Source organism: Arachis duranensis, chromosome 4, assembly GCF_000817695.3.
Source record: "Arachis duranensis cultivar V14167 chromosome 4, aradu.V14167.gnm2.J7QH, whole genome shotgun sequence".
In the NCBI taxonomy this organism is placed as follows: Eukaryota; Viridiplantae; Streptophyta; class Magnoliopsida; order Fabales; family Fabaceae; genus Arachis; species Arachis duranensis.
The window spans coordinates 113930645-113941593 of NC_029775.3; the positions used below are offsets into that span (position 1 = coordinate 113930645).

Genomic DNA, 10949 nt, shown 5'->3' on the forward strand with positions numbered 1-10949 from the left:
TTTTTTTAAGAATGAAAATTGTAATAAGAAATTTTACTTTTTGTTATAAAGGGAAATTAAAAATAAATTTAATTTTAATGTAGTGTTAGTATAAAATAATTTTATATTTACATCTAATGACGTAACACTACATTAACAAAAATAATTACTTTTTATAAACGGTGTGAATTGTCATCCAAAAGACCAAATATAATTACACGACTATGTAAAACACATTTTACACTGTCAATATATCAAAATTAAACTCACTAAAAATATGTGCACCCAAAATTTGTATAACACCAGACATATAGAAAAACATGATAGACATAGAAAAATATAAGAAAACATAGTTATTTTTTGGTATTATGTAGATGATATCTTATTATTTTGTTTGCATTAAAATATCTATTTACAGTTGTTTATAAAAAATAATTAAAAAAATTTCAAATACTAAAAAAAGAAAAATCTTTTAAAAAAATAATTAATATTTCAAAAAAAAATTGTCTAAAAAATTAAATTCTTCAAGTTATTATTGGAATATTTTAGATGCAACTTATTATTTATAATTAAATTATTAATTTTTTACAATGAATAAATTATGTTATTGAGTGAATATTTAATATTTAATATTTATTATTTTATTAAACGAAAAAAATATGTCTAAACAGATTTAACAAAATTATATAATTAGTTTTTCTTTGAGGACATAAAAGTGTGTTGAAGAAAGATGATAATTTTTCTAATATATATTATACATTCATTAATTTAATTTAAAATAAATATTAATAAATTTTTGTGTGTAAAAATTAATTTTTCAAATGATATTTATTATGTAAATAAAAATAATTAATTAAATTTTCTTTTTTAAGTAACATGAGTTGGAAGAAAAATTATTAACTTAGATGAAAAATTAATGAAAAAGAAAAATTCAATTAATTATTTTTCTTCCAACACATGTTACTTGAAAAAGAAAATTCAATTAATTATTTTTATTTACATAATAAATATCATTTGAAAAATTAATTTTTACACACAAAAATTTATTAATATTTATTTTAAATTAAATTAATGAATGTATAATATATATTAAAAAAATTATCATCGTTCTTCAACACATTTCTATACACTCAAAGAGAAACTAATCATATAGTTTTGTTAAGTCTGTTCAGACATACTTTTTTCGTTTACTAAAATAATAAATATTAAATATTCACTCAATAACATAGTTTATTCATAGTAAAAAATTAATAATTTAATTATACATAATAGATTGCATCTAAAATATTTCAATAATAACTTGAAGTATCTAATTTTTTTTAGATAATTTTTTTTGAAATATTAATTATTAAAAGATTTTTCTTTTTTTAGTATTTAAAATTTTCTTTTAATTATTTTTTATAAACAACTGTAAATAGATATTTTAATGCAAACAAAATAACAAGATATCGTCTATATAATACCAAAAAATAACTATGTTTTCTTATATTTTTTTGGTGTCTACCATGTTTAATTTTGGGTGCACATATTTTTAGTGAGTTTAATTTTGATATATTGACGGTGTAAAAATGTGTTTTACACAATCGTATAATTATATTTAGTCTTTTGGATGACAATTCACACTGTTAATATAAAAAATAATTATTTTTGTTAATGTAGTGTTACGTCATTAGATGTAGATATAAAATTATTTTATACTAACACTGCATTAAAATTAAATTAATTTTTAATTTTTAATTTTTTTATAACAAAGAGTAAAGTCTCGTTACAATTTTCATTCTTAAAGATAATAACTCTCCCAAAACATATATTCTCTCTTTCTACACCATAAAAATGAAAGTATTACAAATATAGTCAAACCTAAAAAATTATTAAGTCACAAATCGGGATATGATACATTAAAAAAAAAGAACACGGTTGCATTGGAATATAGCACTATTGTGTAAGGTGAATTCTATGATATAGAAAGAAAAATTTTTTTACATGTGTATGTTTGTGTTGTCAAAAGGGTAGTGTGATAAATATTCAGAAAGAGAGTAATTGAAGAGACAAGATTTGACATATTAAAGGTGAACTGTAATGCATTTTATCTTATGTAACATGTGAATGATGTATTGATTAAATAGGTTAATTATATTTATGTTAATTAGTTAATAATGATATGTTGGGCCTAGTATAATTTTTTTTTATTTTTTGACTTTTTAAATGTACACTCTCTCTCCCTATATTACAGTAACAACTGAAAAGAAAATTTTTGAACCAATAAATCTAAGCTAAAGTTAATATAAAAAGAATTTTAAGTTAATAATTTTTCTTCCAACTCATGTTACTTGAAAAAGAAAATTCAATTAATTATTTTTATTTACATAATAAATATCATCTGAAAAATTAATTTTTACACACAAAAATTTATTAATATTTATTTTAAATTAAATTAATGAATGTATAATATATATTAGAAAAATGATTATCTTTCTTCAACACACTTCTATACCCTAAAAGAGAAACTAATCATATAGTTTTGTTAAATCTGTTGAGACATTTTTTTTGTTTAATAAAATTATAAATATTAAATATTCACTTAAACATAGTTTAATCATTGTAAAAAATTAATAATTTAATTATAAATAATAGATTGCATCTAAAATATTCCAATAATAACTTGAAGTATTTAATTTTTTTTAGATAACTTTTTTGAAATATTAATTATTAAAAGATTTTTCTTTTTTTAGTATTTGAAATTTTCTTTTAATTATTTTTTATAAACAACTGTAAATAGATATTTTAATGCAAAGAAAATAATAAGATATCGTCTACATAATACCGAAAAATAACTATGTTTTCTTATATTTTTCTTGGTGTCTACCATATTTTTTTATAGGTCCGGTGTTATGAGTCACAAAAAAAAATATATGTCTGGTGTTATACAAATTTTGGGTGCACATATTTCTAGTGAGTTTAATTTTGATGTGTTAACAGTGTAAAATGTGTTTTACACAGTTGTGTAATTATATTTGGTCTTTTGGATGACAATAAACACTATCTATAAAAACTAATTATTTTTGTTAATGTAGTGTTACGTCATTAGATATAAATATAAAATTATTTTATACTAACACTATATTAAAATTAAATTTATTTTTAATTTTCCTTTATAACAAAAAGCAAAATTTCTTATTACAATTTTCATTCTTAAAAAAAATCAACTCTCCCAAAATATATATTCTCTCTTTCTGCACCATAAAAATGGCAGTATTACAAATGCTATTTTAAAATCAATATTTTTTAAACAATTAAATATAATTTTTTTTGTTTTATTAATTAAAAAAATTTAAATATATAAATAATTAATAACAAACTATTTTTATAAGATGTCAAAAATATGTGGTGTTTAAATAATATTTTTTTATAAATATCTATATGTATCTAGAGTAATATTGACAGATATATTGATATAATATTTAAATTAAATATATATAAATATTACTGTTAATTTAAATATATGTAAATACGTAAAGTTATATGTTTTTTTGTTGGTTAAAATATGTAAATACATTTTCATATTTGTGAAACTGAATATATCTAAGTCATCAAAAAAGAAAAAAGGTATATATTAAAATAAATAAATATTAATAAATTCGTTAATTTAAATGTATGTAAATACGTAAAGTTATATATTTTTTGTTGGTTAAAATATGTAATACATTTTTATATTTTTGAAACTGAATATATCTAGTCATCAAAAAAGAAAAAAGGTATATCTTAAAATAAATAAATATTAATAAATTTTTGTGTGTAAAGTTAATATTTTTGGAGAGATAGAACATACATTCAAAAAGTCCAAAAATAAAAAAATCATACCAGGTCTAATATTATCTTTAATAATTAATTAACATAAATATAATTAGCCTATTTAATCAATATATTATTTACATGTTACATAAGACAAAATACACTACATTTTACTTGCAACATGTCAAATTTTGTCTCTTCAATTACTCTCTTTCTAAACACTTGTCACACTATCCTTTTGACAACACAAACATACACATGTAGAAGAATCTTTCTTTCTACATCATAGAATTCACCTAAACACTAACAAATCGAAATAAAGTAATTGACTTTTTAACATTCACATGCACTTGTACTTCATGTTCTTCCGTTGCATCACTGAAACTGGAAATTTTTATAGAATTTTGTGTGAATGTGAAGTGTTTTTAATTGAAGTCCCAGAATTTTTTTGAGTTTCTACTATTTATAAACCATGGAGAGAGACTTACCATGGAGCATATTGTTCACTATCTTACATCTTTCTTTTTTTCGGCCATGACCTTACCTTGACCATGAAGAATCTTAACTCCTAAGTTTTGACACTCATATCTTCCTTGATCTTTAAGTCCCACGTTTCTTCAACTTGCTCCTCAAAATTTGTACCAATGTTTTCCACTCAGGTTGAAGGTAAATAACAAGCCTTGATGCCCAAGGAAAGACAATAACTACCTTTTGAGTTTGACGCTCTTTGTCTATTTTTACTTCTGTAGTCGAAACACTACTATCGTAGTCGAAACACTACTATCGTAGTCGAAACAATTGACAGTCAAAACACCCTAAAAAAAATCTATTTTTTGTACCAACACAACTTATAAATTTACCCAAAATTTGAGTGTTCAAAATAAATTGGTGTCTCTCTTATTTTTAGTATTTGGATATTCTTAAAAAGATCATCTTATTGGATTTATTGTTATTTTACTTTATTTTATTTTAAAAATTTTGACAAGGTATCGAATTAAATTTGTATCAAGATTTCAATCCACGGAGTAGATACGATTCCTTTTAAAAGAGGAAACTAATAGACTCGAGATTTACTAAGTGTATGTAGCGAATGATTACTCGTGTATGAAATATTTGATATAAATTGGATCAAATAATGTAAATAATAATAAATAGAAATACAAGAAAATAAATGAAGTTTTAAATAAATAAAAAAGTAAATTTGGGATCGAAAGAAATCAAAATATTTGAAGAAAAGAAAACAAATTAAAAATAAATTAAAAGTTGACTCCAAATATTCACGTGTATTTGCACTCTATGGTTCTCCTTGACATCAGTGTGATTTAGAATAAAAAATGTTATTTATTTGTACATTAAAATTAATTACCAAAGTTAGTCACCATTTATTTATATATAAATACATGTATTATTTAATTTATTTTTAATGTATATTTTATATTAGTAACTAATTTTGGTGACTAATTTTAGTGTACATATAGCATAATTGCTTAAAATTTCACAGAACTTTAATGTAATTATGAAGTTTCAGATGGAAGCCTCCATTTTTTCTAAATTTCTCCTATTTATAAATCACAATGATGAATTATAAAATACTTCTCTCTTTTTATGATTTAATTTTTTTTTTTGAGTTCTTACCACCCACGATCTTACCTTAACTATGAAAGATTTTATTCTCCAAACTAGACACTTTATCTTTTTTTTTCTATTTTTTTTTTTAACTTTGGTCATAAGTATTTATCCATATTTTTTATTTTATCATGTGTTAATGCATTGATTCACATGTTGATAAAGGCCTGACATACCATTTCTCGACTCATATCACATATAATGTGATCAACATTTTTAATCATGGTCGAAGTGTATTTATTTGTCAAAATTTTTGTATCAACATTTGATTTGGGCAAAATTCTAGTGGGAGTTGGCTGACTGGATGCACTAATAAATTTCTCATTAATGGTATATTAAAGACTGAATTGTTTACTATTTAGAGGGATTTTATTCTTGTTTGCAAACAAGTGAAATTTGGTGTGAAACTAATTGTTTGAAAGCTTTTTTTTTTGTTAAAATTTAGAAGTAGTTTATAAAAAAATTTTAGGTAACTAAAGAGAATTAATAAAAAACAGTCATAATTTATCTTATTTAGTATTTATTAATTATTGTAACAATTAATAAATATTGAATAAGACAATTTATGACTATAATTTTTTTTTCGAACATTACTGAATTCATAATAAACATGGAGATTTAATCAGAAATATAAAAAAGTCTTCCATTAAGATTGGATTATGAAAGTAATTAGTCATCATTGTGACTCTGTAAAGTAATGGACCCAACCTTGGTTTAATTAGATGCTCTTATTAAACAAAAATCTTTAGGTCTTGTTTAGTACTTGGTAGTGTTTTTTTTCTTGTTTTCTTTTTTTTTTGTTTTTTTTTTTACAATGACCAAAAATAAAATAAAAAAATATCAATCATTTTTAATTAACTAAAAGATTATGTACAAAAATTTTATAACATTAATTTGTTGCACATTACGCGGGTATAAATTTAATTTTTGAAAATTCCAAAAAATTTAACTTGAAAGTTACTGAAGAATAATATCGCAACAATAAATAATTAAACAAACGGATTTGATGGTCCCAGGAGGCCAGAATATTTGGATCATTAAATAGTCTCATAACAAAACATGTTTTTTAAATTTTTTAATAACTGTTAAATAATATTTTTTAATTTTAATTACAAATTAATTCAATATATTTTTTTAATTATAAAAATTATTTTTTATTTTATAAATTATTATTTTATCATTTATCTATTATGTTTATTAACAATAAAAAACAAAAACAATAACAAATTAGATCTTTCATTGATTGTAATAAACTTTTTGACAATCCCAATCTATTAAAAGTTTATCTTTGATCCGTGACATTCGTCCAGGGTTGTAAAATCGTGTTTCTTAGAAAATCAATCGATTGGACTTCAGGTTATCACAAAACAATCGATTGAACGATGACTAGAATATGAGCTTTTTATAATTCAATCGATTGTTTATATTACCCAATCGATTGTTATTTTTATAACCACCTGAAAGCTTGTTATTAGGGTGAAGAAAATGACCACTGCTGACATTTGGAGCCCCATTAAGTGCAATTTTCCGCCGGTTCATGATTACTGTTGTTGGAAACTCATTTGATTGGGTTGCAGTGATTATCTTCTTATTATTGACTTTGTCACTATTTGGTACATCTATGACTTTTTTAAGAAGAAACTCGTGGCAATTGTGTATGTGAATGCGTTGGGATAGTGTATAATGTTTTTTGTTGTCATCACACAGGCAAGAAAAGTATGATCTATATCTTCATTGATCCAGGTGAAATAATAGATCTTGAAGAAGAGTTATTCACTGATCCTAGTAATGTATTAACATTGTTTCTTATGTCAGCTCCAAATCAATGGTAATTTTTCTGTTAAGGTTGAATCCAAGGATAATCTTAAAGTTGGTCCCTATGAGAAGCACTATATGTAAGTATGCACCTTTCTCTTATATCTGTTCTTTCTATTATGAATTTATGAAACTGTCTCAAACTTAATTAATTCATGCCCTATCCATTATGGACAGATTTGCTGTTGGATGAAATTGGGAGCCAACCACAGCTAAAGACGTCTTCTGTCATCCATAAAGATTACTATATGGATAAATTGGACATAGCAAATAGTTTTTTCACAAGTAATTTCGAAAATGCAAAAATATAAACAATGATCATTTTCTTCACTTTAATAACAAGCTTTCAGGTGGTTATAAAAATAACTTCCGATTGAGTAATATAAACCATGGTTCTGAAAACCGAACCGGACCGGCCGGTTCAACCGGAAAAATTGGGAACCGGTCACCTAACCGGTTCAGGTAAGATAAGAAGTCGGCTTGTAAAAAATCGGTGAAAAAATCGGTCGAACCGGCGGTTAACCGATGAACCGGGAGAACCGTTCGGTTTTTTCACGGTTTATTGGTTTGAAAATTAAACTTCAAAACGGCGTCGTTTTGAAGGGAAAAAAAAAAGAAAAAAAAGAAAAGGGCTATCTTCATCACCCACGAACCCTAATCCTCCCTGAATCGTACAAGCCACAGCCTCTCACCCTCTTCAGCCTCTTCATCACCGTCTCACCCTCTCACCCTCCGACAGGCCACAGCACTCATCACCGTCGCACCTCTCCTCCATCGCCGTCGCAGAGCTCCGGTCCTCCATCGTAGTCCCCTAACTCGCCACCTCCACCGTCGCACCTCTCCTCCATCGCCGTCGCCCAGCTTCCCACCTCCACCGTCGTCGCCCAACTCTCCACCTCCACTGTCGTCGCTGAGCTCTCCTCCATCACCGTCGCCCAGCTTCCCACCTCCACCGTCGTCGCCCAGCTCTCCACCTCGCCCAGCTCTCCACCTCGCCCAGCTCGCCGGTAATACTCTTCCTTCCACCTCCGTTCATGGTTCTGTTCTTGTTCCTGTTCTTCTCTATCACAGAAAACATGTTGCTCTCTGTTCATGTTCGTTGGTGTATTCTGTTTATTCATGGTATTTGGTTGATCATGTTCTGATTCTGATTCTGTTCATGTTCCTGTGTATTCTGTTTACTCTGTTCATGTTTTGATTCTGTTCATGGTTTATTTCTATATGCACAAAGTGGTGTACTCTGTTTATTCATGGTATTTGGTTGATCATGTTCTGATTCTGATTCTGTTCATGTTCCTGTGAATTCTGTTTACTCTGTTCATGTTCTGATTCTGTTCATGGTTTATTTCTGTATGCACAAAGTGGTGTACTCTGTTTATTCATGGTATTTGGTTGATCACCACCTTGGTGATTTGCTTATGTAGTAGGTGCTAGCCTGCTAGGTGGGTTTGAAAGAGTTTGTACTTGAAATTAGATCAGTGGTTTGGTTAATAGTAGAGGACATGGTCCTGGAATTAGAACTTACACTAATGCTGATTTCTCTCAAGGGCTTGATGAATCACAAGAAAGCCAGGAAATAAGAGACTCAGAAGCCATACTGTAGATGTTGAGGAAAACTATTTAGTTACCTCAGAGTGCTGAATTGCACTGGCACTAAAACAGGTACGAATGTCTAACTTTCTAATTGTAAAGAGTAAAACTTATCTCAGCTAATGCACATGCACCTGGTGCTTCGTTAACCATTACTGTCTAAATATTAATCAATGGCAGAAGGGAGCTTTATCAAACATAAATTGTGTCATAATTGTGCTTATAACTCAAATAAATCTACGTACGGTAATAAATCTACACTCGCCGATGATTCATAATCCAAGTACTCTAGATTGGTAAGCCTAATCATATCCTTATGTTATTTGATCCTGTTAATGTATTAAGAGGTTAATCATATTGTCTCATCAGGTGGTTTTTCTTGTCTTTGATCCTGTTAATGATAATTATGATTTTTGATGAGTTGCACCTTTGATTAGTTGAAAATTTGCTAGTAATTGTATCTTTTGAATGTAGAACACTATGGGTTTGTCATTATGTACGTTTTATTTTTTGTTTAGTTATAAACTTTGATGTTTGAAGTTGTTTGTGAACCTCTAATCTTAAGTAATGAATAATTTATTATGTGAAATATTAAATTTTATTAAGTTATAAATTATTGAATTTTATTAAGTTTAATAATTTTATTTAATATTTAATTAAACCGGTTGAACCCCGGTTCAACCCCGGTCGAACCAGTGAACCATTGAACCAGTGACCTCACCGGTTTATTGATCGGTCCGGTTCTCGCAATCTTGATATAAACAATCGATTGAATTATAAAAAATTCACATTCTAGTCATCGTTCATTGATTTTTGTGAAAACCATACTACCTTGCAATTTTCAATTGATTGTTTTGTGATAACCTGAAGTCCAATCGATTGAATTATGGAAAACCTGAAATTCAATCGATTGTTTTGTTAATCGAATCGATTGATTTTTTAATAAATACGATTTCACAGCCCTGGACGAATGTAACGGATCAAAGATAAACGTTTAATCGATTGTGATTTTCAAAAAGTTTATTATGATCAATGGAAGATCTAATTCGTTATTATTTTTGTTTTTGATTGTTAATTGTTAATAAACATAATAGATGAATGATAAAATAATAATTTATAAAATAAAAAATTTTTATAATTAAATAAAATATATAAAGTTAATTTATAATTAAAATTAAAAAATAATTATTTAATAATTATTAAAAAACTTAAAAAATATATTTTATTATGAGACCATTTAATAGTCTAAACTTTATGGTCGAATCCTTAACCTAGAAATAGAATGCGAGACATAGTAGCTAGTAGTACCAAAAGATATGGATTAAAAGTAGAACTTCACAGTAGATTAAATTAAATGTCAAGAGAATGAAACAGCAAAAGTGAAATTAATAAGTCACGCAGTTGGTAGTTCACACTTCACAGTTTACACTTAATTGATTGAGAATGAAACACAAATCTGTACACCAAGAATCATCGATAATAATGTTACGCGGGAGTGACCATGTGGGTCCTACATTCATATACCGTGGGCTGTCGGTCAGAGAAGTTCATTCAAAACTCCACGCAAAACACCCTTTAAAAAAAAACGTGAATATTGAAATAAGAAAAATAGGCTAATTTTTTTATATATTGGTTAAATAGATGTGCATTGTTATTAGAAAATTAGGTGTTTTTTTTTATATGGTGTTTTATTCAAATCGGACGGTTCGATTTGTTTGATGAAAAAAATAAATTACAACTCGAAGGGTCCGATTTGCTTAAAGAAAAAATTAAACTCCAAATCGAATGATACGATTTGTATTTTTTATTTTTTTTATTTGTTAAAATAAAAATCGGACGGTCCGATTTTAACATTAATTTTTTTTATTTTTAAAATCACAAATCGGACCGTCCAATTTGTGATTGTTTGTTTAAAAAACAAAACAATGTAAACAAATCGGTGCATCTGATTTGTGTCATTCCATGGCCAAATAAAACACTCATCTGCTCACACCATATTGATATACACCTTTCTCTCTCCCACACCAAAAATCAAAAGCGAGAAAAATATTATAGTACTTAGAGTATGATTGGTCGTTATTTTTGAAAAATATTTTTTTAAATAATACTTTTTAAAAGATCTTTTATAAAAATAAAAAAATTGTATA

The 10949-nt window shown here is 26.2% G+C and overlaps 1 protein-coding gene across 2 annotated transcripts in view; it reads left to right on the forward strand.

The window, feature by feature from the left end:
- Nucleotides 1-7885: 7885 nt before the first annotated feature.
- LOC107486048 (MDIS1-interacting receptor like kinase 2) overlaps nucleotides 7886-10949 on the forward strand; it is a 74285-nt gene continuing 71221 nt past the window's right edge. For both annotated transcript variants that reach the window (XM_016106591.3, XM_016106592.3), the window contains exons 1-2: nucleotides 7886-8219; nucleotides 8760-8874. The gene's annotated coding sequence lies outside the window, so the exon portion shown is untranslated. The remainder of the gene's footprint in view (nucleotides 8220-8759; nucleotides 8875-10949) is intronic.